Source organism: Anolis sagrei, chromosome 5 (assembly GCF_037176765.1).
Source record: "Anolis sagrei isolate rAnoSag1 chromosome 5, rAnoSag1.mat, whole genome shotgun sequence".
Lineage (NCBI taxonomy): Eukaryota > Metazoa > Chordata > Lepidosauria > Squamata > Dactyloidae > Anolis > Anolis sagrei.
In genome coordinates, this window is record NC_090025.1 from 177,528,874 (window position 1) to 177,537,355 (window position 8,482).

At 42.0% G+C, this 8,482-nt stretch overlaps 1 protein-coding gene across 1 annotated transcript in view; it reads right to left on the reverse strand.

Annotated features, from left to right (window-relative positions):
* WASHC1 (WASH complex subunit 1) overlaps positions 1-7,870 on the reverse strand; it is a 70,383-nt gene extending 62,513 nt beyond the window's left edge. Inside the window, exon 1 of the mRNA XM_060776759.2 lies at positions 7,755-7,870. The gene's annotated coding sequence lies outside the window, so the exon portion shown is untranslated. The remainder of the gene's footprint in view (positions 1-7,754) is intronic.
* Positions 7,871-8,482: the final 612 nt, after the last annotated feature.

Sequence of the window (8,482 nt, forward strand, 5' to 3'; positions counted from 1 at the left end):
AAACAAAAACACTAGGTAGAAACCACAGCAGGGAGGAAAACATCTCATGTAAGAAAAGGTTTGGCAATGTGCTAAAGCATCAAGAAAGAGAAGTCTTAATGGTCCTCTTTAGTAGATTTTTTTCCCCCTACACTGGATACTATAGCTGAAAATATGTCTCAACGAATAATTCCTCTGAAGGCAAACTGGATGTGCCTTTGAAGGCAATCAACAAACAGGTTTATGTGCAAGAAGACAGTCCATTAAATAGCAGATACATATATTTATGAGGCATTATCTTGTTAAAGAATGAATAGGAGTCACATAGGGACTGTCAAACTACAAAATGAAGTTTCTAGAAAGTATTGTTATTACCACAATTTTTTATGATATACTAATGATGATTTTTGGTCCCCTGATAGCACAACGGGTTAAACCACTGAACTTGCTGACCAAAAGGTTGCCGGTTCAAATCCGGGGAGCAGAGTGAGCTCCCACTGTTAGCCCCAGCTTCTGCCAACCTAGCAATTCGAAAACATGCAAATGTGAGTAGATCAATAGGTACCACCTTGGCAGGAAGGTAATGGTGCTCCATGCAGTCATGCTGGCTACATCTACGGACAATGCCGGCTCTTACGCTTAGAAATGAAGATTAGTGCCACCCCCAGAGTCGGACACGTCTAGACTTAATGTCTGGAGAAACCTTTACCTTTTTAAATAATGATTTGAATGAACAAATTAGGAAGGTTATAGGAAAGAATGGGAGAAATATGACATTTACAGATAAGATCCTACTAATGGACACCTATGCCTTTGCAAAGCTTTAAAAAAAAGTACTGGGAAAGAAGCCCACTCAGGCCCAAAAGTTGTGTGTAAATGTGAAGTGAAATAAAATTTACTATATATACTCATGTTATAAGTCTAAAGATTTTAGTCAAAAATATCGACACAGAAATCTGCAATGACTTATCCACGGGCCAAGGTAAGCACAGCACCTTAACACACCTCAAAAAAGAACCATCTCTGAATAAAATAGTGAAAACCAAGAGCTTAGTATGTTCTGGGAGAACCTAAAAGAAGAACCATCCCTCTTTTCTCTCTCTGCCATAGCACATTTTCTAGCATTGCCTCTCTCCACAGAATGGTCCTTAATCTATCCATGGGTCATATCAAAGTGTATAATTTTGCCCCCCAAATATGTCCTCAACTAATACATGAAGTCAACTTATATGATACATTACACCAAGATTTTTTTTCAGCTATAACATTATCAGCCTACTTTATCTTTACTTATTTAAGGAATTAGTAAAGTTTTTGGAAAATGAAGATACAGCATACACACTCAAAGATAAAGGGCAATGAGGATAAAAAGCAGAGACAGAATTGGGACCAAACAGTTGTGTGGGGAGAAAGCATCCTCCTTCTGCTCCTGCCAACATACAAAAGCAAAGAAATTTCTCTTCGGTAGCAGCAAAACCGATCACAACTACACACTTGCTAATAGCTGTAGAGCTGCAGTAGAGCAGAACATATTTGACAGAAGGAGAAATTAGCCAACAAGTAGAAAGCTACACAGAGGAGCCAAAGTAATCAATGTAAATAAGGCAACAGGAACAAATTAGTGGAGGCAACAGGGCTTAGAGACTGGAGCTGAAATGCATGAACACCAGGAGAGGCAGGCACGCAAGCAGTCATGCAAGTGGAATGAAGTCTTCCAAAGACCTTTATTGTGTTGAGTCTTTCAGAGTCTGCCATGATTAGAAAATAATCTTTAGTCTCTGATATGGAACTCCAGCAGAAGACCTAGATCTGTGGTTGATTACAGAATGGGGAAGCAATTTGGGCAACTACATTAGGTCTACAGGAGACCAGCTGGTTCTTCTCTTCCCATCCAAACTACTGACAATGGAGAACTCATCTTGTTGTTGTTCATTCGTTCAGTCGTCTCCGACTCTTTGTGACCTCATGGACCAGCCCATGCCAGAGCTCCCTATCGGCCGTCACTACCCCCAGCTCCTTCAAGGTCAGTCCAGTCACTTCAAGGATGCCATCCATCCATCTTGCCCTTGGCCGGCCCCTCTTCCTTTTCCCTTCCACTTTCCCCAGCATCATCTTACTATGCAATAATTTAAGTGTTTTCTTTCCTGCCACCCATGACCTGAAATCTGAATCCTCATTGTAATCACACACAAAATAGCAGCAGGAGATGCAAGAGAAAATGACTGTCACTGTGTGCTGATAGACTACTACCTTATAAAAAGTATGGTCACCTTGCTCAATACTGTCAAATTCTGGACAGCCATTGGCTCTTCTAGCTCTACCTGATACTCCAGACTGGTTTCCTATCCAAGCATCGATGAGGTTCAAATTTGCTTTCTTGCCAAAATTGGGAGAGATAAAATGTAAACAAGGTGGTTATCAACCAAATGAGTGACAATGAGAAGCAACAAGAAAACTGGAGAGGGACTGTCCAGTTTCATCTGCTGTTCTACCTGTTTCATCCCTCTGGGATAAAACAGGTGGGATCTCTAACGAAATATTGCAATGTGGAATACTTCTGCTCGGATTTCTCGCCAGTGGGTCACCAAATGGGCTAACTATGTCCTTTTCCAGAATATCTCATTCATTTCAACAAGAGCCATTTAGCATTCTCTGACCATGCTCTTTTCTCTATGAGAAATCAATCAGGCTGTCCTCTCTTTTAGGATTATTTATTTTTGCATGTCTACTAATTCCTCCATGTCTACTAATACCACCCTTATGTATTCCTCCATGTCTACTAATACCACCCTTATGTGTGGCTTGCCTTTTTTTTGTAGGTTTCAGTACTTGGAAAAACATCTTGCTATTTTGCTATTGAACTGAAATTCCCAATGGTAAAGAATCCTGGCAGTCATTGATCAACAACATTTGGAGAACTGCACTATCTCCTCTCTGAGATGGAAGAAACAGTCAAAGAGGTCATCTCAACATTGATACTGTGTCCACTGTGGAGACCTTCCAATACTGCAAGAAAACCTATTGCAATTATAAAGCTACTTCTACACACTAGAAATATTGTTGTTGTCTTTTACAAGCTATAACAAAACTGGTGAACAGATCTGGATCATTCATTTCTATTTTATCAGCAACAGAAGCATTCATGACTCTAAAGATGCCATATTCAGTTTGGCTCTTTAGGGCTTTGTTCAGCTGCTCAGTATTTCACATACGAGTGTTTCATAATCACAGGTGTTTAGGTCAGCACTGGAAATGTTTGCAGCTGATGTGGATTTTCTAACAGCATTTTTCACAGTACTTTTGCCTTCCAGCACTCCCCACTGAACACAGAGCTAAATTTTAACACCACTGCAAAAATGTTATTAGCAGCTTGCGGGCTTTTTTATTATTTTGAAGAAAGTATAATTTAATACATTACAAGGGCATTAATCACAAGACATTTAATTAGCATTAATAAAGGGGATTGGCGGGTGGGTGATAACACAGCAAAATGCCATCTCAAAATATGCCTACCACTGGACTTAGTGGTTAACTCTATCCAGTTTATACCTCTATAGCAATTTAGTGAGGCAATGTTGGCTAAACTGGGTCCCTGGGTTGAAGAGCCCTACCCGAGTCAAGGCCAAGTGATGATGGGACTCCCAAAAGTTGTTTAGCTTAGAAATGAACAAAGACCAAAATGTGCAAGCATGAGCCATCCCAATAGAGAACTGTGCAAGCAAATCAATAACAGAGGGAAATTGACTCACCCAGTCCTTGTCAGTCTTCTCGTGTCTTAAACTGCCAAGCTAATGCAAAAATCATCTACCAAGTTCACTAACACAATCCAACAATTTCTCTAGCACTAGATAACTGGTAACATTTGGCAATGCTAACAAGAACTTCAAAACCCATACACCTAGTTGCAAAAGCCAGGCTCACTACGATCAGGCAAATGATTTTTGCAACCCTGTGCTGTAGCATAATCAGTCACTTGGCTACAACAACCCTGTGTTGTAGTAAAATGCCCTCTAAACGGTTTGAATATGGAACAGTAAAAGAGACTGTAACACAGCACCAGAAAAGAAGTAGGATAAAATGCTGCCAGATCTTGAATTGCTTAGTCATCATCCAACTCAAATCACTTCATTTAACTCCAACTCTTCAGATGAGTAGTACACAAACTCAATCAAGGAGGCCATGGCCCTGAATTTTCAGGATCTGAATGGAGCTGTTATTAACAATGTCTCCTAGTGGTCTCTCATTCATTCATTAATTCATTCTGTAAAGTAATGATTGCCTTGATGGCAAATTACAACAAATTATTAATCAGAACTCTTGAACCAAAATGATAACAAAGAGACAGTCAGCATTCAGCAGGTTCCTGGAATGCCTCAAACAGAATGCATAACAATGCATAGCCTTCGACAATACATAGAATGCATAACAGCTCTTGCATAGAGCACGTTGCTATTTACTTCAGGATCTACTTTCAGCTACATTTATATGCCATCTTTTCTCCAAAGATCTCAAGGCAGAGTTCTGAGTTGTCCTCCTTCCCATTTTATCATTACAAGCACCGTTGAAGGAAGTGTGGCTGCAAGAATGTGTGATTATTTCAAAGTAATCCTATGGCTTTCGTGGATGTTCTAAACCACAAGGAGAAACAGACAAGAATACTATTCTGAATGACATGTAGCCACCTTCTTTCCCGCAGTCAGTCCAAGAAAACAAGTAAACTGTGTAGGCAGGTTAATCAGTTGTAAAGGTTTTCCCCTGACATTAAGTGTAGTCGTATCCAACCCTAGGAGGTTGGTGCTCATCTCCATTTCTAAGCCGAATAGCCAGCATTGTCCATAGACATCTCTAAGGTCATGTGGCTAGCATGACTGCATGGAGTGCCATTACCTTCACGTCAAAGTGGTACCTATTGATCTACTCACATTTGCATGTTTCTGAACTGCTAGGTCGGCAGAAGCTGGGCTTAACAGCAGGAGCTTACCCCGCTCCCCAGATTCGAACTGCCAATCTTACCAGTCAGCAAGTTCAGCAGCTCAGTGGTTTAACCCACTGCGCAACTGGTCTTCAGTTGTAGAAGACCTTAAAATCAGTGCCTTGCAAACAGTGGTTCCAAATCAAAAGATCATTCAAATACATTCCCAACTGGGTTACTCTATGAGGCTATTTCTGTTAATTTCTGGGTGTTTCTTTTCCTTTCCCACAGCAATACAGCAATGTTACAACTTTTAAAAGCCACTGTCCCTCAGTGTCACCATAAAATAGGCAGACATTTCATGCAGATGCGTACTACCAACATACGTCTATATTAACAAAAAATTTTTAAAAAATAGAATATAAAACGTGTATGATTTTTTGCACTTCCTATCCACTGTAGAGGAAACTAATTTACACATTCAACATAGTGACCACAGATGAAAGGCAGAGCCAAAGGTGTAAACAGCACCAGCTGGGAGTGGTTCCAAACCACTCCAATTGGATACATTTAGAAGGATTAATCAAGTACATAAGCCATTAGAGAAGGACAGTACAATCCTGACACAGAGTTGCATGACGTGCATTCCCAACTAACTAAGGGGTAATTGTGAGGTGCCTTGTATTTAAAATAGCTGATACAGAAAGATTTGATAGAGTTAATTTGCATCTACATTAAGGGCTTCGTGTTAGGATTCCTCTGAAATAAGGGAATGTGCTAGTATCCTATAGCAGTGCTCTCTGTATTGCTTAATGTGTGGGACTAGCATCACATGGCACCACATGACAACGCCTCCTCCTTTCTTTCTTGGAAATTAACTGTGAACCAGCAGTGGATAGGATATAGACTGGCACCAGTCCATGGACCTCCTCTCTCTCACAGAATATGTGGCTCACAGACTTTAAGAGGCGTAGCTTACAATATGCTCAGATCCTATATGAAGAGATATGTTTTCAGTTGAACTCGGGACTAATGACTCATGATTAATTGATTGGCTTATTATTGCACAAGCTTTCTTTCCTATCATGGGTTCTGTATTTTTTTTTTATTTTTTTTTTACAAAACAGCTTCTCTGGAAGTGCTCGGATGTAACAAACTAAAATTTGAGTTGCTGCAAGTTTTCTGGACTGTATGGCTATGTTCCAGAAGCATTATCTTCTGGTGTTTTGCCCACATCTATGGAAGGCATCCTCAGATGGTGTGAAACTAAAATCTCCCTGCATAATCCAGTATAGACACAAAAAGATCAGAAACATGCATTCTCCTTTTAACCAATCACAGTTAGTATTCGAAATGACTACAGGCTCGTTCCAAATGAATCAAAACAACAGTTTACTAACACACACCAACAGCATCAGAAACTGAAATCCAATTCTGGCTTGTTTTGTAAAGTTGATATTACAACTAAGCAGTTTGTCAAGTTAAGACGCAATGCAAAACTGCTGTTAGCTGACAATGGAAGGAAATGCTTCCTGTCTAAGGAGAGGAATGAACACACAAACCCAACCATGGTGTGAGAACAATACAGAATAACAAATTAGATCTACAGCCACCCCCCCCCCCCAATTGATAGCTAATGTGTCAGCACTGCAATAAACAAATTATTCATTTCTATCCTGCCCTTCTCAACCTGCAGGTGACTAACAACATGCATCTAAGCAAAAATTCAATGTCTCATTATACAAACCAAATAAAACATAACATTAAATCACTAGAAACAATAGAGCGTGCTTGCTCCATCAATCTTCATCATTTACACAAATGACCAGCCACTGCCAGAAGAGACAGAGAGTTTCATCTATGCAGATGATCGTGTCATTACCGCTCAAGCAGGGAGCTTTGAAATGGTTGAACAAAGGCTCTCAGAAGCTCTAGGTGCTCTTACTGCCTATTACAGGGAAAACCAGCTGATCCCTAATCCATCTAAAACACAGACATGTGCTTTTCACCTCAATAGCAGACAAGCATCCCAAGCTCTGAGGATTACCTGGGAAGGAATCCCACTGGAGCATTGCAGCACACCCAAATACCTGGGAGTCACTCTGGACCATGCCCTGACCTACAAGAAGCACTGCCTGAGTATCAAGCAAAAAGTGGGTGCTTGAAATAATATCATACGAAAGCTGACTGGCACAACTTGGGGATCACAACCAGATACAGTGAAGACATCTGCCCTTGCGCTATGCTACTCTGCTGCTGAGTATGCATGCCCAGTGTCACATGCATTATGGAGGACCTTTTTGCAGCAACACCAGAGGCACTCCCAAGTGGCCATTCCTAACAGCCTCAGGCCTCTTCCTTAAGCGGCTGAGGGGGGAAAGGAAAAGGCCTGAGACTGTTAGGAATGGTGGGAGTTGAAGTCCAAAACACCTAAAGGGCCCAAGTTGGCTCATGACTGATCTACACTCTATATTAATGCAGTTTGACACCACTTGAACTGCCATGTTAATTTGGGGAGTTGAAGTTTGGTGCTGCACCAGCACTCTCTGCCAAAGAAGGCCAAAAACCTTGTAAAACTACAACTCCCATAACTCTACAGCTTTGAGCCATAGCAGTTAAAAGTGGCAATAGTTTTACAAGGCCTTTTGCTTTCTCTAAGAGGGCTGGCGCCTCACCAAACTCCAATTCCCATGACCCCACAGCATTCAGCCATGGGAGTTCAAGTGGTGTCAAACTGCATTCATTCTACAGTGTAGATGCACCTCTTCTCAAAGCTCTGAGGGAGAAGAAAGCCTCGGCTCTCCCTTTGGGAAGGAAGAAGGCAACCAAGTCAGAGAGGGAAGAATCCCCGCCTGCTTCTCACCTGGAATGAGGCGGCACCTCGAACCCCCCTTGCAACCAAGGCGACGGCGCTCTCCAGGAAACGGCACTTCCGCCCACACCTCGTCTCCCTTTCCGCCCGCAAAGCTTCCCGCATGACGCCCACTTCCGCCCTCGCTTGACGTCACTTTCCTACGGGTCCTCCCTATGCTCAGAAAGGGAACGTATTCCCCACTCGTTGCCAGCCCGTTGCTTGCTGGTTGTAGGGAGTTTCACATGTACTCAGCTCTGCTTTGAGTTCAGTGGGATTTGTCCTTGGAGAAGTCTACAATAGGATTGCCTCTACTGAGTTGTGAAAACTTTAATGGACTCTTAACTCCCTTCTTCAATTTGTAGATGCCAGAAAATACTATAGAAAGGGTTGGTTTGGGGGTTGGGAATTGGAAACACAGTGTATGCCAACGAGGATTGTCCTTTCGTTGTTGTTTATTCGTTCAGTGGCTTCCAACTCTTCATGAACTCATGGACCAGCCCACGCCAGAGCTCCCTGTTGGCCGTCGCCACCCCCAGCTCCTTCAGAGTCAAGTCAAGTCTTGCTTATAGCAAGATGTTTAATCGTTCAGTTGCTTCTGACTCTTCATGACCTCATGGACCAGCCCACGCCAGAGCTCCCTGATGGCCGTCGCCACCCCCAGCTCCTTCAGAGTCAAGTCTTGGTTATAGCAATATGTTTAATCGTTCAGTTGCTTCCAACTCTTCATGAACTCATGG